General features: G+C 35.8%; 1 pseudogene; it reads right to left on the bottom strand.

The window, feature by feature from the left end:
• Positions 1-24,745, bottom strand: part of LOC745039 (protein ARK2N-like) — a 43,884-nt pseudogene extending 19,139 nt beyond the window's left edge.
• Between the last annotated feature and the right edge of the window lie 3,200 nt (positions 24,746-27,945).

Here is a 27,945-nt window from a genome sequence, read left to right as displayed (position 1 = left end):
CAGTAACATGAAGCATTGCATTATGTAGGCCCTTGTAGATTATAGTAAGGACTTTGGAAGAGTCAGGTGAGAGAGGATTGACTATGCTGATGGTGGTGAAAATAAAGAGAAATAGACAACTGATACATTTGTAAGGGGATCAACAGAAAGGGATTGGATGTGGATGACAGCAAGTATATGAGGAATTGGGAGGGGTCCAAACGATTCCAAGAGCAGTAGTTGATGGTGTCAGTATCAGAGACCAGGAAACTAGAGAAAAATCAAGTTTGCAGATGGAGATCAAAAGTTAAAAAGTTTGGATTTATTTATTTTTGTGTCTCTGAGACACATCAATTAAGTCATTAAATGTAAGAATTTGTAGATTAAAATGGAGAAATAGATTTGAGAGTCCTCATCAACAATATAGTATATTAGTCAAGGTTTAGTTTAAGCTGATACAATGAAAAAAATTCCAAACACAATGGTTTAAACAAGACAGAAAACCATTTCTATCTTCTTTGGCAATACAGAAGAAGGTGGTACAGGGCTGGCCAGGCAAGTCTGTTAATTTCAACTCAAGGTTTTATCTCTGGGCAAAATTTTATTACAGTGGCTACTCCAGCCTGTGCCATCATGAATGCATTTCAGCCTAAATGAAAGGGAAATGAAGAGGTTGCTTCTTTCCTTTTAAGGATGTTGGAACCTAGACATGTCACTTACGCTCACTTAGCTTAGGCAAGAAAAGTACTCCCTGTGTTTAGTAACATAGAATTCCCTAGCAACCTAAGTTACAGCAGATTGAAGGGCATTTACTGTGAGCAGAAATGGCAAGCCTTTTTGAGAAAAATTGTCATGAAGATGTGGAGAGTGGGACAGAAGCTGGAGGATGATAAAGATGAAGAGAGAGGATTTTGATGTAATTAAGTTCTTATAATATAAATGATAAATGGATACATTATGAAGACACTGAGAAAAAGGGGATACTTGATGGTGGGGTAACTCTGTCTAGACAAGAATTCAGAGAATATTCAGAGAATATTTTCATCCTGCAGAATGATAGGAAAGGATGGAGACAGGTGCAAAAATATTTGTGGACTTGGTGGCAGAATTTTGATGTAGTTCCATTTGCTGTTTTCTATCTGTCATAAAAAGAAGGTAAGGCCGGGTGTGGTGGCTCATGCCTGTAATCCGAGCACTTTGGGAGGCCAAGGCAGGTGAATCACTTGAGGTCAGGAGTTTGAGATCAGCCTGGCCAAGATGGTGAAACCCCTTTTCTACCAAAATACAAAAAAATTAGCTGGGAGTGGTGGCGTGCACCTGCAGTTCCAGCTACTCTGGAGGCTGAGGAAGGAGAATCACTTGAACACCGGAGGCGGAGTGAACCGAGATAGCGCCACTGCACTCCAGCCGACAAAGGAAGACTTCGTCTCAAAAAAAAAAAAAAAAAAAAAAAGAGGAAGGTAAAGTTATCTGCTGCTGAAAATGACTGAAGAGATGGCACCAGTGCTCAGACTGCAGAGGAGAGCGGAGGGGATTTGAAAACATCATGGAAGGCAGGGCAGCCACGCACAGATGAGCAGGCTGTGCCCGCTGACCTCTAGGGGTTGCCATTCAAGCAAGTTTTCATGAGAACAGTGCTCCCTAGCATTCTAGGCTAAATAATCACAAGGTTCAGTGGAGGCATTGACATTTGCAGAGTGTACTAGTGGAAAACTGACTAGAGAGAGACTTACGTTACTGTGAAACCTAAGGGCCATTTGTAGTTGTCAGTCTGAATTTGTGATATATCAGCTAGTCTATCATTCATTAGTAATTAAATTGCATTCCTACTCTCCACTCTCTGAACTACATTTGACTTCTAAAACTTTGTCATTTCATCAGTTATCTAATTTATTTTCAGCTGTTTATTTTGCTTATTCTATGTCATTTGATAAACTTGTTCAAGAAGATTCTACTTTTTCCTTAATAGCCAGTCTTAAGTTTCTTTCCCATTTTTCTTCACTTTTATTTATTTTTGTATTATACTTTCATTTAAACCTTAGTTCCATTTTTTATGGAGAGATGGGAGTTTAGCTATGATGCCTAGGCTGGTCTCTAACTCCTGGCCTCAAGCAATCCTCCCACCTCAGCCTCCTAAAGTGAAGGGATTACAGGCATGAGCCGTTACACCCAAACTAAACCTTAGTTTCTTAAGGGAAGCAATATCTTAATCTTATGAACTTTTGTTCTTCTCTCATGCTTTCCTTATGTATCTTTCTTCAGTTTTTAAATGCTCATTTATTTTAATGGCAATCCATCCTCTTTTATGCTATTTGGTTTATACAGTTATTGTTTTGTCTGTCTTATGCATTATATCTTTCAAAATCATCTCACTTTTAAATTTATGTTTAATGTATTAAATCAGGAAAATAGATGCAACAAAAGGGGCCAGCTCTGATTAATGATGGGTGCTATGAACAAAAAGATGAGAAATGTGGCACACATGCCCAGAATTTTATTCTTTTTCTTATTGACTTAGTTTATGATAAACAACAATAAAAATGTGCACCACTAACAACAACGAAATTGAGAGTTTGGTCCTCTGAAATATAATCCTGGTTTTACTTCTATCCAGGGACTCTGCAGTAACTTGAGTAGGGCAGAAGTTCTGCACAGCTTTTGAAGTCCAAGAAATGGAAACCAGTTGTTTTCAAAAGTGTAATAATTCTACTGCTTACTTTATTCTTACATCACAGTGGTTGTCCCTGATAAAAGGTTAGCAGGCAGTACCAAGACTTGCTAGCTCACAAAAAGTCAGTTCAGATATCTGAGTTTAATGTACTTTATGAAATCCTCCATGTGGCTGATCTCTGACTATTCTTCTAGAAAAGCAATGTCCTTGTAGGGAGTATGACCTGATTACTAAAAATACTGACATTTATTATCCCTCTTTCCCATAACTCAATCAATAAGGGAACAGTGGAAATGCATGGTTCAGATAAATGTAGGTGCTCGCAGATTTGGTCTTTAAACTTTTAATCAAAATGTCAAGAATCCAAAATGTAAATAACTCAACATGTAAATGAGTCTTTCAGGCTCAATATAGTAATGGATTTGGTTATGGAAAAAAAAAACTCTAGTAGTAATAAACGTAGTCCAACAGGTCTAGAAAATGGTTCTAAATGAAATAGTCTAATGAAGACTTTTTTTGTGTTAAGCCATTTCCTAGCATAAGCAAACGAACTCTAGGTTTGATTTTTATGTAGATGAATACATCTTCATGAAAAATATGTGGACTTTATATGCAGTCCTGATATTGGTCTTTTTGTAGAGTTAAAAAGTGCTGTGTTAAGTAGAATCACAATTAGCTTCTTCATTTTCATAATTAAATATCAGCGATGATGAAGCATTCCTGATATTTAGAATAATAGATTTTATTCAGTCAATAACAAGGAAACAAGGAACTTTAGATATAATTTTCTTTTCTTTTTTTTTTTTTTTTTTTTTTTAGAGACAAAATCTCACTTAGCCGCCCAGACTGGAGTGCAATGGTGCAGTAGTAACTCACTATAGCCTTGGACTCTTGGGCTCAAGCGATCTTCCCTCCTTAGCCTCCAGAGTAGCTAGGACTACAGGTGCACACCACCATGCCTGACTGATTTTTAATACAATTTCTGTAGAGACAATGTCTTGCTTTGTTGTTCAGGCTGTTCTTGAACTCCTGGCCACAAGCAATCCTTCTACTTCAGCCTCCCAGTGTGCTGGGATTATAGGCATGAGCCACCATATCTGGCCCATAATTTTCATATTAGCAATTAGCTACATTTACTAACCTGGCTGAGATAATTGAGCATCACTCAAGAAGCAATCTAAGATAGCAGTTTTCAAATTATGCCCCTGGAGAAGTCCAGGATTTCTCCAGAGATGCAAGTTTACATTTAGAAGCTTTCTAGGTGGGTGTGGAAACATCACTAACTCCTATCTTTTGCAAGAAAGAGAGCCCTGTTTTAATATCTTTCGACTGCTTTCTCCTGCATAGCATTTATTTGGAGAACATGTTTCTCAAACAAAAATGAGGTTTACAAATCACTGCTATAAGGATCTTAGGAAATAATCTTTTCTGTAGATTCTTTGAACTCAGTCCCTGTATCATGTTAGATGAATAGGGAACACTCATTTAGCCATACACATAAATGTCTTACCAACCCCCTTCCCTAGATTTAAAGTTAGATTCTAATTACAGTTGACCAAGTAAAGTAATCCCTTCTGCCTTTCCACAGTTACTGATTTAGGGATGGTGATATGTCTCCCCCTGCCACCACTTGGAGAATAAGATAAAAAGGCAGCTTTATGAAGGTTTCTTGGAAGGGAAGTCAATCACTCTTCTGGAGGGTGAAAGAATCCAACTCTAGATGTCAACAAGAAAGCATCTCATCATAATTCCAACTGGCAGACGTTCTCAGAAAATGAAGACTGAATTTAGAATGCAGCCAGCATAAAGGATGATTGAACTAACAATGGAAAGAACTGAAGAACTTTATTACATTGTTGAGCTCTGGGTCAATAAACCATAAAGCCTGATCTCCCTGAAATTTCATTTACATTATATTATGTGTCCTATTGTTTAAGACAATTTGCATTTTTTCCATTACTTGCAACTAAAATCATCCTAACTGACACATATATTCCAGAGAAAAGAGAGTTTGTACAAAGGCACAGTGTTGAGAATAAACTTGTCATATTTAGGGAACAGCAAGGATGCTACCATCGAGTTGTAAAAAAGTAAAGCAGGAGTTAAATGGTTCTGGGCACTAAAAAGAAAGGCTATGATTGCAAATATAAATGGCTTAAGGAGATGGAAGCCCAGTTTAATGGAATTAAGGTGGTCAATGTGTCAAGACAATGCTGGCATTTTAGGTATAGAGAAATTTTTTTGCCTAGTTGAAAATTTTCAAGTGACCTTGGGAGCCTGATAAGGATGTAGGTTACTGGCAGAGCTGGGCAAGGAGTGAGTGATTGATATTGCCAAATGGCTTATGAGACACAAAAAAATAACTTGTTTTGGAAAAAGTTTAAGTAAAATGATTATTCCTGTTAAAGATTTATTTAAGTTGAGACAAAAAAATTGGAGACAGAGAATTTTTGTGAGAAGTTTGAGTTCCTAGGGAAGCTTAGGAAACATGAGATTTGATTTCCAGAGAGCAGAGTGAAAAATGTTTTCAGGAAAGATAGGGCTTAGATAAGTCAAAGAAAAAGAGAAAAAGAGGGGAAAACCCCATCCAAATCTCTTGCTCTCTCTTCCTCTATGTATTCTAAATGTCCATATATTTAATGAAGAACAGATAGTCAGTGGGGAACACTAGCAGACATTAAAGGGATATGAGGCATGAAGAGAATAGCTGACTTTGGAATATTACGTAACATTGTCATTTCAGTGTAAGCTGAGGGTTTTGTTGTGCTCAGGGGCATAAAGATATTAGCAAACAGTTTTGTTTTTTTTCTTCTATACAGAAATATATGAGGAGATTGTTATGAAAAATCTGCAGAAATCCTTGTTCATCCTTGGTCAGCTGTGCTGTGGATGGGATTAGTTTCTAGAATCCTCTCCTAGTGGAAAAAAAAAAAGTGTAGGAGCATAGTTGAGTGAACTCAAAATGGTTATGCTCCAAAAAAATAACTTATTGTTATAGATCCCAGAGAGAGTCTTCAGCCACACAGAAAGATTTGTGGCTTTGTTCTCTAAACAGAGCATACAATATTGTTTTTATGGGCAGACTATGTTCTTTTAAGACAGGTAAGGTAACCAAAGAAGGAAAATAAGCTTTTCAAATAATTAGCAATCCTTAGACAAAACTTGTTTTCCTTTCTTGGTTATGTTACCTATTTGTTCAGTAGACAGAGGCTCTTAGTGTATGAACTAAGAGTAGACATTGTAAATAAATATTCTTTTTCTCTGTTAAAAAATGTGCACTTTAAAACTGCTTTAAAAACTTGCTTGTTTTTCTTTACAAAGATTATGAAACTACAAGGTCATATAAAAAAAGTCATGATTCAAAATTAGCTTATTGAATGAAAAGAATGCATTTCATTAATACAACTAAGGAAGAATACAAACTGCTACAATCCAAAGAAGCACATTTTATAAAGGGAATTACATAAACAAATATTTTGGATAATGATACAAGACTTGGGGATACTAAATACTTCACCTACATTTTACAGAATTATTTTCTAAATAAACCAGATAAGTGACAGAATAAAGAAAAAACTTTCTATAATAAAGGTATTTCTGGAAAGCTTTTATTTCATTATATTCCAGCTTCTGTTTTTAATTATAATTATGTTGTTATCATTGGCTCAAATATCTTGCCTTTCCCTGTGAATCTATGAAATATATACCAATTTCTCACAGCTTAATTTTATTTTCTCTATGGGATTATCTGAAATCATTTCTGTTCTTAGTGGCTTCACATCTCCTAGAGGTTCTGCATCAATCAAGTTGTACTAAATTACGCCTTGCTTTGCTTAATATTTTTATTATTTATTTTTAGACAGGGTCTCTCTCTGTTGCTAGGCTGAGTGCAGTGGCAAAATCATGGCCTATTGCAGCCTCAACCTCCCTGGTTCAAGCGATCCTCCCACCTCAGCCTCCTGAGTAGCTGGGACTAAAGGAGCATGCCACCATGCCTGGCTAATTTTTTGTATTTTTGTAGAGACGCAGCTTCGCCATGTTGCCCAGGCTGGTCTCAGTGTCCTGGGCTCAGGCAATCTGGCTGCTCTGGCCTCCCAAAGTGTTGGGAGTATAGGCATGAGCCACTGTGCCCAGCACCTGCTTAATATTTGTATAACTTAAACCTACCAACCTATTAACATCTTTTAAAACTGTAAATGTGTTGTGGACAGAAACCTTTCCTTAGTCATGTTGTGCTTCTTTATTTAATTTTATAGGGAAATAATGATAATTTGGAAATTTGCCTCTAAAGATTCTTATAAGGATTGAATGTGATGATCTGTGTAAAGCATTTACCATAGTGACTGTCACCAAGAAAGACTAACAAATGTTACTAGTGATAATGAAAACAATATAATGAAACAAACTTAAACTTTTAAAATTATATAATAATCATCTAAACTTTGGGGAATTGTTAATATGTAATTTTTATGATATATATGCATATAATAATGCAACTCTAAAAATTGGTAACACTCAAGTTGCATGTGCACTCATTAAATTATTTGGGGTTTACCATTGATTTTTTACTGAGCAATGCTATTTAACAATTATACATACAATAGCTCAAATAAAGTCAGCCAACATTTCTTCAGAAGCAGCGGGTAGGAATGACCCAGAATTATTCATTGTTGATACTTTCGTTTATATCATATTGCTGTCCTTGATTCAAACTTGAAAGCAGTTTAGGATACTATTTTCGCCCACAGTGGCAAATGCCTCTGATTTCTGCTAAGTGATTCTCTGATCAAATCAGTGTGAGTAGAGTCAATTTAGCTGGGTTAATGGGATTTGGCTTCTCAGGATAAGTAGCTATTTCAGTGCCTATGCACATTTATCTTCTTTCACAGTGGTTAACAGGCCCCTAGTAGAATGACAGATTTCCAGGGGTCACCCTATAAAAATATTTGGATTTCTTAACAAAAAAAAAAAATTTGGAACTTGAAGCTTCTGTTATATAGGTAAATTGATAGTAATTCATTAGTATAACATGCTTAATAAATTATAAGTGTTTAAAAACTTATGGAGAGCTTCCTTTAGGTGAATATTATTTAAAGCAATAGTATATAAATATGAGTTCTTAAAATATTAATAATCACGTAGGGAAGTTAGGCCCATTGAATCTATTTGTGAAGTAAAGTTTCAGTGAGAGTGTTTAGGAAAATAAAATAAGTGAAATAAGATTTGGAATACAATAGTCTCCCCTTATCCATGTTATCTTTCCACAGTCCAAAAATATTACAGTAATTTGAGACATCATATTTATACAACTTTTATTACCGTATATTATTATAATTGTTCTATTTTATTGTTAGTGATTGTTTTAATCTCTTACTGTGCCTAATTTATGAATTTAACTTTATCATAGATATGTAAGTAGAGACATATCTCAGAGATATTGTGAGTTTGGTTCGAAAGCATCACAGTAAAGCAAATAGAGTAATATAGTGAGTCACACCTTTTTTTGGTGAAGTAGTCTCCTTCTGGATGACTTTCAGGTAGTCTCTTTCTGTCTCTTTGTCTCAGACTTAAAAATACTTTTACTTTGCTTTTTGGCATGAATCGCTTAATCAGTCTTCCTGTTACTCTGAACTTTTGCTTTTTTCCAACTCTGCCTCATTATTTTATTCATTAATTTCACCTTTACAGACTTCCTGCTATCTGTTAGCTTTGCTCCAAGCATTGGAATTCTAGAGATACAAGGCAGTCACTGGCTTCATGGAGATCTTCTTGTCTTAATTTCACTGTAATATTTAATTCAAGTCAATTAAGTAAAAATTTACTAGCATTTCCTATGTTTTAATCATCCTGAGGAAAAGAAAGATGGAGAACTGTCTCCGATCTTAAGAAATTCATAATCAGATTAGAGAGAGCAATATTTACAAACATAGGAAAGTGTATTAAATGTTGAGATAAATGTTTTTTTTAACTTGTTATGGGAGTTTTGAGAAAAGATCTGATTTTATACCATTGAGAACAAGGTAGAGAAAGAGGAAGGCTTATTACTACATTTGACATAAATGGTTCATTTCCTCCAACGTGTGCACATCCAAAAGAGGCCCATTGCCTTGTTGTCGTTTTACTGGTGTAATTTCCCCTGAGAAATTTAACTAAAGTTTTCATTTTTTATATTTCTTTATAGTTGGAAGGCCTAGCAGTCCTAGATGAAAGACAGTGGTGATATATGTTGAGGAGTGAAGGAAGTTGGAGAAATGGGCACCTGGGGAAGAAGCATTAAGTGTTGATTAATTTAGTCAAACAAATGTATTGAACACAAACTATGCCAAGCGCTGTTCTAGGTTTTGCACATGCAGCAGTACACGAAGCAAACCAAAATCTACCCTAATGGAAGTTGTATTCCTAGTGAATAGGATACTTAAGAAATAAATATGCAAAAAGTATAGTATGTCAAATGATGAGGGCTATACAAATATATAAAAGATTTTAAAAATATTTTTATATCTCACAGAAAAGAGAGGGGGATTTTTAGAGTAGACCTACTTTACATAGAATAGTTAAGAAAGTCCTCACTTACAGGGTGACGTTTGCACAGAAACTTGACCGTGGCAAGGGAGTGAGCTGTGAGAGTATCTGGAGGAAGAACATCACAAGTGAGAAGTACAATGCCCCTGAGGTACAAGAGACAACAAGGAGGTATTCCAGGGTACAGTGATCAAGGAAAAGAGAATTTTAAAAATGAGATTTACAGAGATAGCAGAGAGTCAAATCTTGTAATAACAGAAATGACTGTGGGCTGTTCAAAGAGTAGGGAGAGAGAATAACTATGGTTAATAGGGAATGAGTCATTAACTCGTGGTCAACATACCGAAGATCCATGTGCAAGTTTAGGTAGCAGACCAGGAATTCACCCTTTCCAAGGACAGGAATTCAGTCTAGGGAATGTTTAATCTGATTTTCCTATTTTTAGAAAGTAAAATGGGCAGAAAGGACTTGAATTTGGAGTCGAGAAGTTTGTTTCTTGTTTCTGCTCTGCCCCTAACTAGCTATCTAGGGCTAATAAATTTTAAATCCTGGGTTTCCTTTTTGTTTCTCCTTTGAAATGAAGAGATGTTTTCTATATGTTATGTAAGCTTTAAATATTCAATTAAAGGCTAAGTGGTGAGTCCAACCTAGTGCTACAAATACTTACTATTTTTAGAGGGCCCAGAAAGCCAGGTTTATTCTTATTTTTTAAACTTTTGGGGAATCCTATAAAATAACAGTTTTTTCTGTTCATTTCTTTGTTTTTGAGAGAAGGCCTATTCCTCTGGCTAGTTTTCCAGCTTGACTTCTGAGCTCAACAAGGTAGAAGACAGAACAGTGAATCTGGAGGCATTCTCTGAGATCTTTGCACACAACGGTTCATCATCCTCTGTAAAGGGCATATGCACATAATTTCTGCGGGCAAAAGCTTAACTTTTTAAATAGAAAACAAATAAATAGTTACTTAATTTCTCCATTTTAACATATTAAAATAGTTTATGATCTACATTTCAGAATATTTTATTTTTTTAGATAGGATCTTGCTATGTTGCCCAGGCTTGAGTGCAGTGGCTCTTCATAGGCACAATCATAGCTCACTGCAGCCTGAACTCCTGCGCTCAAGTGATCCTCCCACCTCTGCCTCCCAAGTAGCTGGCCTACAGGAGTGTGTTGCCACTCTTGACTACATTTCAGAAATTTAGAAACCATGTTCACATATGAGTTAATGTATAGCTTGGTCTGGGTTTTCAATGTTAAGTTCAAGAAGGATTTTTTTCTTTCTTATTTTCAACTACAATTTTATGCATAATTTATCACTGAATAATCTAAGTCCTGAAGTAAAAATATTATATTATGTAGATAACTCATAAGATAGAAGATACTGCTCTAATTTTACTTAGTTATCCTTTTTGACCTATGAAAACTGGATTATTCTCAAGGCCTTATTGATGCCATTGTGGTCATAGGTTCCAGTGCCTGAGATTCAACCAATGAGTTAAATACCTAAGCTACAATGACATCCTTTTAAAGGAGCCACAATGTAAGGCAGAAAATACAATATCAATTACTTATTGAAACTCACCATCTTGATAGCAAAAGAATCCCAGAGCATACCTCTTGCTGACCCTGAGGGTGAAGGACAGCATTGAGGAAGCATCTAGAAGGGTGAAGAGTGAATATACTGACTATCACTTCAACACCTCATTGAAGAGTCAGTGTTGGTAGGTTGGTTTTTCCACCAAATCATACTAGAGTTATTCTTTCCTTCCCCTTTAAAAATTTCTATACCACTGTGAAAGGAAAATATCTTGGGCCCCCAAAAATCACTAAGGAAGACTCAAGCTGGAAACTGCTTAGGGCAAACCTGCTTCCCATTCTATTCAAAGTTATCCCTCTGCTCACTGAGACAGATCATATTTGATTGCCTCCATTGGAAAGGCTAATCAGAAACTCAAAAGAATGCAATCATTATATCTCACCTATCTAAGTGACCTAGAAGCTCCCTCCTTGGAATCTTCAAGTCTTCCTGCCTTTGCTTCAAGTCGTCCTGCCTTTCCGGACCAAACCAATGTACTGCTTACATATATTGATTGATGTCTCATGTCTCCCTAAAATGCATAAAACCAATCTGTGCCCCAACCACCTCGGGCAAATTTTGTTAGGACTTCCTAAGGCTGTGTCACAGGCAAGTCCTCAACCTCGAAAAAATAAACTTTCTAAATTAACTGAGACCTGTCTCAGATTTTCTGGGTTTACATCACTATCTAGAAACCCTTCTTTACATAATACAGCTTCTTGAAACTAAAAAATTTATACATTAGCTTTTGCTAATAAGAAATAAGTGAATGGAAAATAAAGAGAATATGTGGATGATATGATTAGCCTTTGTGTCCCTACTCAAATTTCATCTTGAATTGTAATCCCCATAATCCCCACGTGTCAAGGGAGAGACCAGGTAGGAGTAATTGAATCATGGGGGTGGTTTCCCCCATGCTGTTCTCCTGATAGTGAATGAGTTCTCATGAGATGTGATGGTTTTATAAGGGGCTCTTCCCCCTTTGCTCAGCTCTTCTCCTTCTTGCCGCCTTGTGAAGAAGGTGCCTTGCTTCCTCTTCACCTTCCAAAATGATTTTAAGTTTCCTGAGGTCTCCCCAGCCATGCTGAACTATGAGTCAGTTAAACCTATTTCCTTTATAAATTACCCAGTCTTGGGCAGTTCTTCATAGCAGTGTGAAAACAAACTAATATAGTGGATGAAAATATGAGATACAAATTGGCAATATTTGTTGATTGATTAAAAATGAAAGATCCAGGGAAGAGGGAAATTAGCAATGATGCCAGATATAAGTGGCTTAGAAGGTGTAGGTGACAATAAACTGAAAATTGAGGAAAAAGCTACTTAGGGAATAAGAGAATATTACAGCAACGCTCTAATTCAAGGAAGAACAAAGCAATGCTAATTTAAACTTAAAATAATTTTTTTTAAGAATTAAGAGTTATTCAAATAAATGTTTAGTGGTCAATCTTTTTATGTCTTTAATGAATTATTTGATTTTTTTTTGTAGTGAGACTTAGCTGTATCAGTTTTCATAGTTAGCATAAATGTAATTGCTTCTAAACTGGGTGAAGCATGCATGAGCACTTTGGTCTGATTTGGGTAACTATAGCCTAGGAACAAAAGGTGAAGCCTTGGTAAGAAAAAAGCTAATAAGAAGGCAAAAAGCAGAACACAGGGAATAAAAAATATTGTCTTCAGTTTGAATGCAACATTGCATCATTTGTTGCTTATTTTGTACTCTGTTCTGCCTGTTGAACAGTTACCAAATTTATTCTGTCTTTGTTCCCTTGGTAATCTAAGGGATTGTGTCATTTGACATTGCTCCAGTAACAGTGATTTCTGGAAGTGGGTATATCATTTGTAAAGAATCTGGAAGCTATGCAATGGAAGATATTACAAAAGGTATGTTCTCCTGAGGTGTTGAAGCCAGAACAATTCCCACACCTACTTTATGTGAATCTCATTCCTTTTTACCTGAACTATATCACCTCGAAAGAAAAAGAAATAGCTTATGAATGAATTGCTGCAGAGACTGTTGTGAAAAATACTCCCATGGGAATGGATGTGCTTTCTTTCTGGAAGCATGGTTTCTGACCTAAACTCTTCTTACTAGACTGCTATGAAAGTGTAACATAAGTGTCTGAATGTCAGTTAAAACTAAGAAATCTTGCTACTGAGCATTGCAGAACCAAAGTAGGAAAATATATTTTTTCTATGCTTCTCCTACTGCTCCTTCAATAAGCAACATTTTCTTTTTAGTTTTAAAGCTGGTATTGTTTGTATCATTTGATCCTTTAAAGGGGTTAACACGTCAAATTAGTCAGAGGAAACTAATTCTTTCTCTGTATTTGTTACCAGATTGGGTATAACGAAAATGCATTAGCATCTAAAAGTTGTCAAAATCATAAAAAAAAGATCTAGCAATTAAATTATTTGACGTTAGTGCATAAGTTTCAATTAATCACATTTTTCACTTTCTGACATGCTAACATAAAAGATCATGAAAAGCCATTATTTTATTTTATTTTATTATGTTTTTTAATCCTTATTCCCTCTCTAATTCCAAGCCTAACCATAATACCTCTGTAATGTCTTAAAAATACATGTATGCATGTATGTGTGCATGTGCATATGTGGAAAGAGAGAAAGAGAAAGATATATATCTTATATACTTTATATATATGTAAGTTTTGGATCAGGTGGCTTATTTTTTAACAATGTGATCCAAGGTTGGGGGCGGCAGCTCACGCCTGTAATCCCAGCACTTTGGGAGGCCGAGGCGGGTGGATCACAAGGTCAGGAGATTGAGACCAGCCTGGTCAACATGGTGAGACCCCGTCTCTACTAAAAATACACACACACAAAAAATTAGCCAGGCGTGGTGGTGTGCACCTGTAATCCCAGCTACTCAGGAGGTTGAGGCAGGAGAATTGCTTGAACCCAGGAGGTGGAGGTTGCAGTGAGGTTAGATTGTGCCACTGCACTCCAGCCTGCAACAGAGTGAGATTCTGTCTCAAAAAAAAAAAGAAATCAAAATTTATAAGATTTAACTAAAGCAGTGCTTAGAAGAAAACTTATAGCTGTAAACATCTATATTTAAAAAGAAGAAAAAACTCAAATCAGTAACTCAAACTTCCACTTTAAAACACCGAGTAAAGGAGCAAATTAAACCTAAAGGAAGCAGAAGAAAATAATAAAGATTAGAGCAGAAATAAATGACATAGAGTACAGAAAAACAATAAAAGGAAATAAAATCAAAAGTTGGTTATTTGAAAATATAACACAATTGACAGACCTTTATCTAGATACCAAGAAACAAACAAAAAACTCAAATTACTAAACTCAAGAATTGTAGAAGTTTAAGAACATTGTAGGATACAAGATCCATACACAGAAATCAATTGTATTTCTATACACTAGCAATGAACAATCTAAAAAAAACTTACATAAATAATTCCATTTATAGCATCATCAAGAAATAAAATATTTATGAATATATCTTTTTTAAAAAAGTTCAATAGACCAGGCACAGTGGCTCATGCAGGTAATCCCAGCACTTTGGGAGTCCAACATGGAAGGATCACTTGAGCCCAGGAATTTGAGACCAGCCTGGGTAGCATGATGAGACCCCGTCTCTATTAAAAAAATTTTTTTTAATTAGCCCAGCATTATGGAGAGCACCTGTAGTCCCAGCAACTTGAGAAGCTAAGACAGAAGAATTAGTTGAGCCCAGGAAATGGAGACCATAGTGAGCCATGATCATGCCGCTGCACTCCAGCCTGGGTGAAAGGGTGAGATCCTGTCCCAATAAATAAATAAATAAATAAATAAATAAATAAATAAACAAATAAATAAGAAGTGCAAGACTTTTATACTGAAAACTATAAAATATAACTTAAAAATTAAAAACAAATAAATGAATGGAAGACAATATTGTTTAAGACATCAATACTCTCTAAACTGATATATAGTTCAGTGCTATCCATATTTAATCTGTATCTATATCCAAGCTGTTTTTTTCCAGATATTGACAAACTGACCTTAAAATTCAAATAAAAATATGCAAGAGACTCTTTTCTTTTTTTTTTGAGTTGGAGTCTCACTCTATCACCCAGGCTGGAGTGCAGTGGTGCAATCTCAGCTCACTGCAACCTCCGTCTCCTAGGTTCAGGCAATTCTCCTGCCTCAGCCTCCTGAGCAGCTGGGATTACAGGCACCCACCACCACACCTAGCTAATTTTTGCATTTTTTAGTAGAGACAGGGTATCACCATGTTGGCCAGGCTGGACTTGAACTCCTGACCTCGGGTGATCTGCTTGCCTCGGCCTCCTAAAGTGCTGGGATTTCAGGAGTGACCCACAGTATCCGGCTGCAAGAAACTCTTAATAGACAAAGCAACTTTGAGAAAGGAGAACAAAATTAGAGGATTCCCACACCTAATTTCAAATCTTCCTACAAAGTGACAGTAATTAAGACAATGTAGTAATGGCATAAAAATAAGCATATAGATCAGTGCAATAAAATTTTAAATCAAGAAAGCAACCCTCACATTTGTGATTATTTCATTTTCATTCAACGAGAGAAAATAGCCTTTTCAGTAAATGGTGTTGGAAATCAATAAATTGATGAATGGATGGCTGAACAATATGTATCATAGCCATACAATGGAATGCTATTCAGCAATAAAAAAGAATGAAGTACCAATATATAGCATGAATGAACCTTGAAAACAAAATATAGAGTCAAAGAATCAATAACAAAATGCCACATATTATATGACTCCATCTACATGAAATATATAGAATAGGCAAATTCATAGAGACAGGACTTAGATTGCTGCCAGGGCCTAGGGTGAATATATTTGTTAGAGTGAGCTGACCTTAAGCAACTGTAGGCCCTATTTAGGTAGTTTTTCTAAGTGGTAGGTCTTGAATTCCACAAGATATGCTGTCAGGATGGGACGATGAATAAAGTAAGGGAGAGCAAGGATAAACTGCAACCCACAACATAAGCTGGATCCATGAAGATGGTCTGAAGCCTGTGTCAGCTCTTCTTGCCCTTGACTTGGGTTGTATGGATAATCTGCAGGGGAAGCTCATGCCTTTTGTCATGGAGCTAAAAACACACATCATTCCTAATACATGCAGAAGCAGGAGGATAGAGGGGAAGGTGAATCAGTTGCACGGCTGCCCCACAACAATGAGGTGAGTCAGCAGGTAAGCTATATTAAGCATAAACTGTACAGTGGAAGCCCTTTCAGTTCCACCCACCAAATCTTAAACAAGAATTTCTCTTGTGGCCCAACCTTAGTGGAAAAATACAGGGAAGCAAATTTTGGGAAACAGTTCAGCCTAACCAAGTTGAAACATGATATAACCACCAAAGACACCTTTTAAAAATAAGAGAAAGGGGAATAGAGTGGGAAGATGTTAAAACAGTCTACCAAACCATAATAATAATACCACCAATAAAAGTCATGTAACATTAACAATAGTCCTGAGACTATAATATAACAATATATCATGATGGAATATAATAAAGAACTCAGAACAGAAGCATGCATATTTAGGAACTTGGTGTATGATATACATGACATCACAAACAAGCAGTAGAAAGATGGATTATTTATAGATGGTGTTGGGGAAACCACTTTGGTATATAAAGAAATGAGAAATTGAAACTAAGTCCTAGAAAATTCCAAATGAATAACTATATATGAAAGGTAAATGTGCAAGACTATCATTTTTACTTTGGTGTGTAAGCTTTGTATATTATCTACCAATTCAAATTTACTCATTGTATGAATTGTCTTGTACATCTGTGGTTATTTTCTTCAAGACGAGTCATAGTTTTCAAATAAATCATGACTGTGTTAATATAACAAATTCCTTATGAGAAATCATGAATTATCATTAGCGTATTAGTCTGTTCTCACTCTGCGAAAAAGACATACCAGAGACTGGGTAATTTATAAAGAAAAGGAGGTTTAATGGACTCACAGTTTCACGTGGCTGGGGAGGCCTCACAATCATGGCAGAAGGCAAAGAAGGAGCAAAGCCATGTCTTACATCATGGCAGGTAAGAGAGAGCTTGTGCAGGGGAACTCCCCTTTATAAAATCATCAGATCTCATGAGACTTATTCACTATCATTAGAACAGCACAAGAAAGACCCACTCCTGTGATTCAATTATCTACTACCGGGTCCATTCCATGACACATGGGAATTATGGGAGCTACAATTTAAGATGAGATTTGGGTGGGGACCCAGCCAAATCATATCAATTAGCATTTAATTTTGTATTGCAAATCTAGAGACAGATTTACCCCTTTGTTACCATTTTTTGTCATGTATAATTTTAAGAAGACTAATGTGCATGTTATTCGTTGAATTATGCTCTCCCTGCAAAAAAAAATATATATATAATGAAGTCCTATCCCAAGTAGTTCATAATATTTGGAAGCAGAGTCTTTACAAAGACTCTGCAGAGCTAATCAAGTTAAAATGAAGTCATTAGAATAAGCCCTAATTCAATATGACTAATGTCTTTATAGAAAGGAGAAATCTGGATACAGAGACAGATACACACAGGGAAGACTCTTTGAAGGCAGGAAGAACATGATGTGACGATAAGATTGAGGGAATGCATCTACAAGCCAAGAAGCACAAAAAATTACCAGCAAACCCCCAGCAGCCACAAGGAGGCAAGGAAAGATTCTCTACAGGTTTCAGAGTGGGAATGGCTTTGTCTACCCCTTGATTTTTGACTTTTAGTCGCCAGGACTGTGAGATAATGAAGTTCTATTGTTTTAAACCACCCAATGTATGAGACTTTGTCAGCCCTATGAAACTAAAATAGTACATTATAAAATTTATTATATTAATGCATATACTACAAATTTATAAATATACTATATTTAGGTCTTCAATACATGTACATATTAATATTATTTTTTAAATGATATCAGAATAATTTGAAATAAACGTAAAGGCCAACAGTTTTGTTCTGATATTCTCTGAGCTGTTACTGAAGGAAGTAAAAAGAAACTTACTCTTCTTGTCAAACTCAGCATTATAATTATTCTTTTAACATGTGATCCTCATAAAAGGGTTAACTGTAAATATATTGACTAAAATATATGTAATAATACTTTGGATATTATAAATATGTAATGTTTGGAGATTTTATATGTAATGTTTGGGGATCTTTAACAAGGAATTATACCCCCAAAACCTCCAAGTATAATATTTTTCAATAAAAAATAGAATAATTTTGTCATCATGTTTCCAAGATTCTCAGAGTGATTTGGAAATTATTACATTATTCTCATAACACCTAAAGCATGTACTAAAAGTTTCCTTATATGAAATTAATGTTCAAAATAGGTATAAAATAATGGAAGTTACAATATATTATCCATTTAATAGTACTTCATTAGTAATAAGTTCAAAATACTACATTCCAAAATGCCTTATAATTCTTTAACCTTTGAAGTTAGAAATATACATTTTGATTAAATATATACATCAGAAATAATTACAGTGATATAATCAATTCATCACATAGTACTTTGTAGTTTAAAAGTGATTTTGCATGCCCTCTGTAATTTCTGGCTTATAATACCCTATAGATGTAAAACAAGCATAAATAAAACAATGAGGGTACTAAACTTTGCTCCGAGTATCATAGTTTCTTAGGGGAAAGGCTAAACACAAAGGATTTTCATCTCGTTTTTTGCAAATATGTTCATGTTTAAAAGTGTCTAATTTTAAGAATCTCTATGCACCAATATAGCAGTACTGACAATATGAACAATTCTATTAATTGGGAGTAGCTTTAAATAAAAAAGGGAAGTCTTTTTCTGATCCCTGATTTCCTTTCACAACATATCTACTCCTACTTTATCTATACTCCTAACCAATGTCCAGTAGTCTTCCAAAAGTATGAAAGTCCAAAGTGTGGGCTTCCTACAGATGAGATGCTGACCTGAAGAAATCCTGTTTAATAGTGTAGTTTTATTTATTATGGCATCCAGATAGGAAAAAATATGCTTAGGCACTGAGGTATTCTATGAACTGTTTAAGTTATAACAAGTAGGCTTCTACCTATATAACCAGTACTGGATGATGGGTCAAAGGAGAAAATACTAGCATAATCATGAACATGGAAACTTTCCCATTTTTATTTATTCAACCACAGCTCGAGACCCTAAATTGAAAACTCACAATACAGCACATAAGGGCAATGGAGCTCTGAAGATGGTACGTTGCTGCTTGGTGACCATCGGGACAGTAGAAACTAAGGATATTTAAACCTTTAGGATAAGTTGTGATACTTGGGCTTTTTCTTCTCTACCTCAGTGATCAAGCTACATAAAAGAGCCCGGGGTTCCCTGGTGCCAACATGGTGAGACTATGTTAATGAATCTTGATCCATGTGCCCTGGGGTTTGGAAAAGATACAGAAATTGATGACCACATGTTACCTGGAAATCCTAATGACACAATACTCCCTAGAAGTGCCTTTTAGCGTGAGGCAAAGAAACAGGGTTATTGTAGAAATGACCACGACCCTTAAAATTTGGTGGCCCAAAGATGCTGAGTTTCCCTGTGGGTCATGAGGACCCTATAGAAGGTAACAGGTTTGAATCATTCTGAAAGGACTGCCTTGAGAGCATGACACTTCTTCACAAAAAGACGGAGGAAAAAGTAGTACGATCCAGAGTTTTCATCACTAATTCAGGGAATAGTGTTATGGAGGGGTGGTGGTTGGGGGTGTTAGGACAGGATATAGGAATTAAAGAGAGTGTGGTAGATTAAATTATTATCCAGAAATATTCACTCTCTCTTGTCCTCACGTTCAAGGAAGGCATATGTTCTCCATTGATGTTGAGCTTACCCTTGTGATTTGCTTTGACCTTTGAAATGACAGTAGATGTGCTACAACATAGATTTTAAATATGCTTGTACACTCACTTTAACCCGTCCTCCCTTATGCCTTTGCCGTTATCAAGAGAAGAATGTGACTCAGAAAGCCCACTCATCCCAGAGACAGGATGAGGATGAAAGAGAGGTGGAGCTGAACCACTCCTAGGTAAACCAATCTAGATTAGTCAACTATACCAGTCAAACCACAGACTTCTAAGAGATCATAATTGGTTGTTGTTTTAAACCATCGAGTTTTAGGCTGTCCTATAATACAACAATAACTAATTGACACAAGGAGATGCTTCAAAGATCCTAAGAAAGTGTACTGCAAGAGAAAAAGCCAGATATGATGTTAACTAATAGTAAACTAGACTAGAGTTTTTAATACCTGACAAAGTACAGTTGCAATACCCACAGGTGACTAGATAGCTGCTGTAGGTTCTCTCCAGGATATTGATCAAAGACAGGAAAGGTAAAACCATCAGAGATGGTTTCTAGTGGGATATTTTAGGTATATGTAAGTATGTATACAAATTAAAAGTTATATTTTATTTCCTTTCAGGAATAATTGCTTTAAAAAGGTGAAATGAGAGAGCGAAAGTAGAATATACTCACCCCAAAGTAAGTCATCCTTCCACAAAATCATCCATTAGGTTAATTTATTCCTTTAGCATTGGTAGGGTAGTTTTGATAATGTATGGCCACATTATAGCCCTCATCTACTAGACAATAAAGTTACATATTAATTCTAGATAAGTAGTTTGATTGGATCCACGGTGTCTTTACCCATGAAGCAAAGGTTTTTGCATATTATTAAATTAAAATAACTTTAGTAACCCACTAATCCAATTGATTTTTCATTATTTTGGGGTAATTTTAGACTTCATGTTCGTATCTTTAAATATGAAAATCATGAAAATGGTAATTACATAAGTATAGAATTTATCGTAGCTACAGTAATAATTAGAATATGAAATAAAATACACCGGTATAAACTCAGTTTGTCTTTGCAATTTTGATGTTAATTTGTTTAATTTACTAGGTTTAATTTACTATCACCTCAGGAGAGATGTCCCTTACTTCCTTGAGAGTGGAGCTCTTTAATCCTTTTTATTTGTAGTGCACCAGAGGTGATCTGATCTTGCCTCTAGTCCATCACAGATGGAGAATCCCCAGGAATCAAAAAGTAGATATAATTTTCTTTCCCTGCTGACTGCTGCTATATCTACCTGGGGGAAAAACAAAACCAACCAACCGACAATAAACTGCTATATGGGGTTTACTTTGTCCTTTTATTGAAGGGTGCTTTACGTGTCCTAAAGCAGCTCAGAATAGAACTTGGACCTGTCTCTTTGTCTAACCTCTTATGGAAGGGGCTGTGAGAGGCGAAGTCACATAGGAAAAATTAATCTCCTTGGATATCTGTATACTCAAGGATAAATACATTCCTTGGGGGAAAAGTAACCTAAAATAAAAGAGTAAAGAAGTACAATTGATTTAAAAACACGGCATCTGTATTGGAAAAAGACATATTGCTTCTTCTGTAAAGCTGTTGGCTCTCATTAGATTATCCTGTGCCCCACATCTCTGAACTTATGTTTAAACTCCAGAAAGAGAAAGCTGCAATGAAAGCAAAAGAAAAGCTTCAGTGGCAGTTACTTTAAATTTTACATGAGACAATGAAAGCACTACTTGTGGCTTTTATAAATGAGAGCAATTTTTGTAGTACAGGTGCAGCACATAGTGTCTATTCAGACCAGTTTACTTTTAGAATAGAAAACAGGCACTGGATCTTGGCACTTTTAGCATGAGTGGTGCTGCCTTTGGTGCAGGTCTTGATGATTTGGCAGTAGGTACCACATAGAAATAGAGCAGGAATGTGAAAAACCACAGACACAGAAGGTGATAACTCTGATAAATACTTGGTGAGTAGGTAGGAGACACTGTCCTAAAGATTAAAAAAAAAAAATACTATGAGGGTGGAATTTGGGGGTAGCTGGCATTCCTGCAGAAATGAGAGAATCAAAGCAAGAGAAATCATCTCTGTTTGTTTAAAAATGTTATCATGATTCTATTATTATGCCCAGGTTGGTGTCGTCTGATTAAACACAGTGAAGCTACTGACTTGATATAATTACATATAGAAAATTTGGAAAATAAAAAGAAATAGAAGTAAAGCCACAAAAAGCTGTCTGCTATTACATAGTTAGAATCTTTGGACATTTAATGGAGAAAATAGATTTGGATCAAGGGAAACATCAGAACCATGTAGTTGCTACTATACCATATTTTTAAAGGTGATCTGTGAGATCATTCATTTCTGATTTAAAAGTTTTTTGCACATTGCTCTCTTTCTGATGTGAACTACAAAGTTGAAAGGGAACATTAAGAAATGAAAATTTGACAGATGTACATAATAAAATGACTGCAAAAGAATAAATAAGGTTACACAATGAAAATTTCTGATATAATTAATACTAAGAGAAATACAAAGAGCAATTTAATAATCATATTTAGATATTTTAATATAGGCAAGAAAGAGAATAGGTTATTCTTTGTTTCCAATATGTGCCAACAAATGATATAGCTGAAATTTCTATCCATGTCTTCCTGCCTCTAAATCTATTGCTTTTGCCACTCCACAGGTTGCCTCAGAGTTGCTGAGGTCACTCTTATTCTCTAATGTTTGCTCAGACCTCCACTTCAAGAACAGGTGATTTGCTTCACTTCAAACAATTTTTTTTGTTTTATTATTTCTGAAAGTTTCAGAATGAATAAATTGAATTTTTAAGAATGATCAAATGCACAAGGTGATCTTGCTTTTCATAACTTAACAGATTCTTATATGACATAAATAATATCAACTTATTTATATGCATTACAATTTTTAAATTTATACATTGTGATTCGTTAAAGATTATTGCAACCTATAGAATGATGTTGACTCAAAAGACTAAATAAGAAAGATTAGCAAAAAAATTTGAAAGGGAAAACACACATTTTTGTTCCTTTATTCATAAAATGCACTCTGTGTCACAAATGCTATAGTATAAGAATGGTGTTTAAACCAATCACTTATGGGAAAATATGAAGGGTAGATGATGCACATAAGTAATAAGAAAGACACAGAGAAAAAAATAGCAGTATCTTTTTCAAATATTTATTATTAGTGTCTGGCGACATGCTTGGGGAAAACTCTAATAGAACTTATTTGCAAATTTAGAAATATTAAATCTATTATAAAGCCAGATCTACACAGATACAATTATTTCTATCCTTAGGGATAAATGAATCTTTGCTTAATGGTTTCATAAAAAATCATTTTGTTCAACTTCAAGTCTTGTATAAACAGATATTCTCAAGTAGAGATAATAATGGGAGCTTTTTAATATACTTTTATGTACTTAAGAAACGAAATGCATATTTCTGAAGTAAGCCCTCAGTGCTTTAGCAATAGAGTATTGTATAAATGAAAATCTACTTTAAATGAAAGCCTAGCAGAAATATATTAGCTCAAGGGAGTATATAAAATGTTCATGCTGCCTGTTGAATATAAATTTTATAATGGAAAATTAATTTTATTGCTCAGTCATTTAAATGATTATTTATATTGTTTATGATAATGGCAAATTATTATAAAATTGTAGCATTTAGGACAATACTTACATATCAATAAAATGTGACATTTATCTTGTATGTTAACATATACATATAGTACAATAACAATTTTTAACAGACATATCCAAACTTATCCATGCGTGCATTTTCATTAGTCATTGTATTTTCTTCACAGTCGACAAAACTTATATGGGAAACTCTTTGTCTTACCTTCTAAGTTTTATTTTATTTTATTTTTTCTAAATTTTAATAAATACAAGATTAAGAACAAAAAATGGATCAATGATTCAAAACACAGTTTTGTCCTCATCCAAAAAAGAATTCTCAATACCTTTGGGCTGAGAATAAGATATTGCAGATGATTGGAATAAGTTTATGGTTTCCAGGGTGGTTAATTTACAGGTAACCTTGTAGTTTCCCTCTGCCTGACTAAACTTTAGGCAGCCTTCCTTCTGACTCTAGGTCCTACCTCCCTTTCCTTAGAGCATTTTATTTAGAAAATCTGTAATTGTAAATTATTTCTCTGCCCTTTTGAGAAGTAAATCCTTTTAAAAGCCTCTCGTCAGTTTTACAACTCACGAATTTCTGAAGGATCTGTTTGCCATGTCTTTAAAATATAAACATTAAGAGAGATAGCACCCCATCTCCTACTTTCTATGGGAGGTTAGTGGCCCAACTTGGGTGGGTGACTGCCTTGCTCAAAGTTATAAAATTACTTCTTTTTATGAAAATATGAGAAAGTTTACTTTTCTTTTGGGTAAGATCAGTTGGCAACACAAATTGCCTATGATCTTCATCCCTGGCTTTTCAAAAACTCTCCTGCCCTCTGTTTCAATGCAGTTGAGTTCATACGATAGGTACCCTTTATCCCTAGTTTGACTTTCCGTAGTTTCAGTTACCCACGCACAGTCAACTGCAGTTCAAAATATTAAATGAAAATTCCAGAAATAAAGAATTTGTAAGTTTTAAATTACATAGTGTTCTGGGTAGTATGATAAAACTTGTGTTGAGAGACAAGACTAGCTGGGTTTCCCAGGCCGACTAAGAATTCCTAAGCCTAGCTGGGGAAGGTGACCACACCCACCTTTAAACACAACACAGGGCTTGTGGCAGGTAATAAAGAGGGCTCACTAAAACACCAATTAAGTTAAAAACAGGAAAAGAAATAGTCAAATCATCTATCATCTGAGAGCACAGGGGGAGGAACCATGATTGGGATATAAACCCCAGGCATTCCAGCCCAGAGGGGGCAACCCCCTTTGGGTCCCCTCCCATTGTATGGGAGCTCTGTTTTCACTCTATTAAATCTTGCAACTGCACACTCTTCTGGTCCGCGTTTGTTCCGGCTCAAGCTGAGCTTTCGCTTGCTGTCCACCACTGCTGATTGCCGTCGTCCCAGACCACCATTAACTTCCATGCCTCCGGATCTGGCAGGGGGTCCGCTGCATTTCTGATGCAGCGAGGTGCCCATTGCCACTCCGGTTTGGGCTAGAGGCTCGCCATTGTTCCTGCGTGGCTAAGTGCCTGAGTTCATCCTAATCAAGCTGAACACTAGTCGCTGGGTTCCTGGGTTCTCTTCCCTGACCCACAGCTTCTAACAGAACTATAACACCCACCACATGGCCCAAGGTTCCATTCCTTGGAATCTATGAGGCCAAGAACCCAAGGTTAGAGAAGAAAAGGCTTGCTGCCATCTTGGGAGCAGCCACGGCCATCTTGGGAGCAGCCCACCACCATCTTGGGAGCTCTAAGAACAAAGACCCACCTGTAACAGTGTCACCCAGCTTCATCCCACCCACCATGTGAATCACTCCTTTGTCCAGTATATGCACCTTGTATGTGCTACTCACCCATTAGTCCCCTAGAAACCATCTCAGTTATCTGATCAACTGTCAAGGTACCCCAGTGCTTGTGTTGAAATAACCCTATTTTACTTAATAATGGCCCCAAAGCACAAGAGTAGTGATGCTGGCATATTGTTATAATTGTTGTATAATTATTAGTTATTGATGTTGATCTCTTATAGTGCCCAATTTATAAATTAAACTTTATCATTGGTATGTATGTATAGGGGAAAACAGTAGTCATGTACCACATAATGAAGTTTTAGTTAATGAAAATGCACAATGCACATGCACAATGGTGGTCCCATAAGATTATAATGGAGGCCTGGTGAGGTAGCTCACACCTGTAATCCCAACATTTTGGAGACCAAGGTGGGAAGGTCGCTTGAGGCCAGCAGTTTGAGACCAGCCTGGGAAACATAGTGAGACCCTGTTTCTACCAAAAAAAAAAAAAAAATTAAAAATTAGCTGGGCATGGTAGCGCATGCCTGTGGCCCCAGCTATTTGGGATGGTAAGGTGGGAGGATAGTTTGAGCCTAGGAGTTCCAGGTCACAGTGAACTATGATCACCCCACTGCACTTTAGCCTGAGTGACAGAGTAAGACCTGTCTCTTAAAAAAAAAATTATTATGGAGCTGAAAAATTTCTATTGCCTAATGTTGTAGCGCAACACATTACCTTTACTATGTTTAGGTACACAGATACCATTGTGTTACAGTTGCCTACAGTATTAACACATTATATAGATTTGTAGCCTAGAAGCAATAGACTATACCATATAGCCTGAATGGTAGTTGGCCAATCCATCTAGGTTTGTGTAAGTACTCTCTATGATGTTCCTACAACAAAATTGCCTATTGACACATTTCTCAGAGTATATCCTCCTCATTAAGCAATACATGACTGTATTTACCTAAAGGGCTTGATCCTGTCTGAGGTTTCAGCATCCACTGTGGGTCTTGGAACCTATCCTCTGTGGATAAGGGGGGAGAAGTCTTCTGTACTGTATTCTGGTCTCTGTCTATTTTATTGCAATAGCATTCAATGAAATCTTTCTTGCCTGTTTAACTTTGGTGTTGCTTTCTCAGAGGACAAATTTTTAAATTCATTCTCTCCATACTTACCTACACATCTATTATTCCTAACATACTTCTTAAACTTTAGTTAGATGAATTTGGGAACTTATTCAAAATGATTCTCATCTTTTATTTTTCTGTCATATGCTTACGGAGCAAGTAATGAGCATTGATGAAAAACATCACAAAACAATGTAATTAGTTCCACTTTGAAAGGATGCTATTTTTTTTTATTGAGTTTTCACAGTGTGCACACCTCTATTCAGTGGCTTTGTTTAAAACTTTTATATTATCTATATTTACCTTAAAATAGCTCAGTATGGACCAACAGCACAATATTTTTAACTCTCCCTTTACTATTATGAAATAGAATTCATAAATGTATGACCTACTTATACAAATAATTTTTTTAAATTGAATTACTGCAACATAGCATGAAACATAGCTGTGACATAAAAAAGAGATAAAAGAAAAGTTATAATACAGCTAATTGCATTGTTTTTGAAAAAAGGTCATGTACCACTTGTGCTAGGAAGCATAATGAAATAGCTAAATGTTTCACCGATGTTTAATATTACCATGATGGCAACAGTCTCAAATGCAGACTGATATAGGGATGCAGTATTAATGATTCAATTAGTACAAATAACATTGCTATTGGTGACATTGTTTTCTGAAATTACACGCAATTCTTGATAAATACTTGAACAATACAAAGTATTGTCCCTTGACTCACATGTCACTTGCAATATTGAAAAATTAACAGTTCCCAAACACAATGCAGAAACACTTTATATTTTTATATAAGGCAGGGATGAAGCCTGGGTTCAGATATGTATAAATAAGATAATCGCTTACTAGAATTGTCTATCAGGTAGATCATTTGGAATTGTGTGGGATTCAATCTGATTCTGCTTTGTAAGATACTGTCCTAAGTCATGCAACTCTGGCCCTCAATCATTGAGCACTCAACAATGATATTTGCTGCGATTGACTTCAATCAACACTTTAGGAAGTGTTTAAATTTTAAGTAACAGAATGAGTTGTTTACAATTCAAGGGTGTTTAATTAGCATTTGAAAGACTTTAATCAAAGGCCCACACTTCAGCCACAAGTATAGCAAGCCATTCAATTAGTGTTATCTTAATCTACACAAGAGAATTTGTTAATTAACGTAAGGAATGGTAAAAATAAATTTTCATTATCTAAATGAGAGTTGTACAAGATACATGATTGGTTAAAAACAAAAAGTACAGTTATCATTAATGAGATCTAAAAATCTGAGCAGCTCAGCAAGCACACTAGTTCCAGTGACCCATTAAGACTTGTCCCTCTCACTTGCTAGAAGATTTTGTCTCTTGATCCAACTATAAAGTTAGGTCATCCTAACTTGTCCCCTTGTGAAGCCCCTTTCACAGCAGGCTCCTTTCTCTTGTATCCACCTGCTTCAGCAACTTTTCTGCAAGATAAGCCATCCTACGGGACCGCCAGATGGTTACAAGTTCCTGATACCTAGTACAGCCACGGAAAGAGAACAAAAGCCTCTTATTCCTGATGTAGCTTCCCCATTCTCCAGCCAATCAACACCCAAAGCCCAAGAAACCACAGGTTCCTGCCTGAAGCTAGGACTTTATCCACACGTGCAGCTAGGCTCAAGGTTTAGCTTACAGTGAACTTTTCCTCATTTTGATAGTAGAAAACACACCCCTAGGTGAGATTTTATAAGCTAATGATGCACGAGATGTGTGTTG

The sequence above is a fragment of the Pan troglodytes genome, chromosome 13, assembly GCF_028858775.2.
Source record: "Pan troglodytes isolate AG18354 chromosome 13, NHGRI_mPanTro3-v2.0_pri, whole genome shotgun sequence".
NCBI classification, from domain to species: Eukaryota; Metazoa; Chordata; class Mammalia; order Primates; family Hominidae; genus Pan; species Pan troglodytes.
Note: the sequence above shows the minus strand (reverse complement) of the source record. Positions and strands in the feature narration are given on the sequence as shown.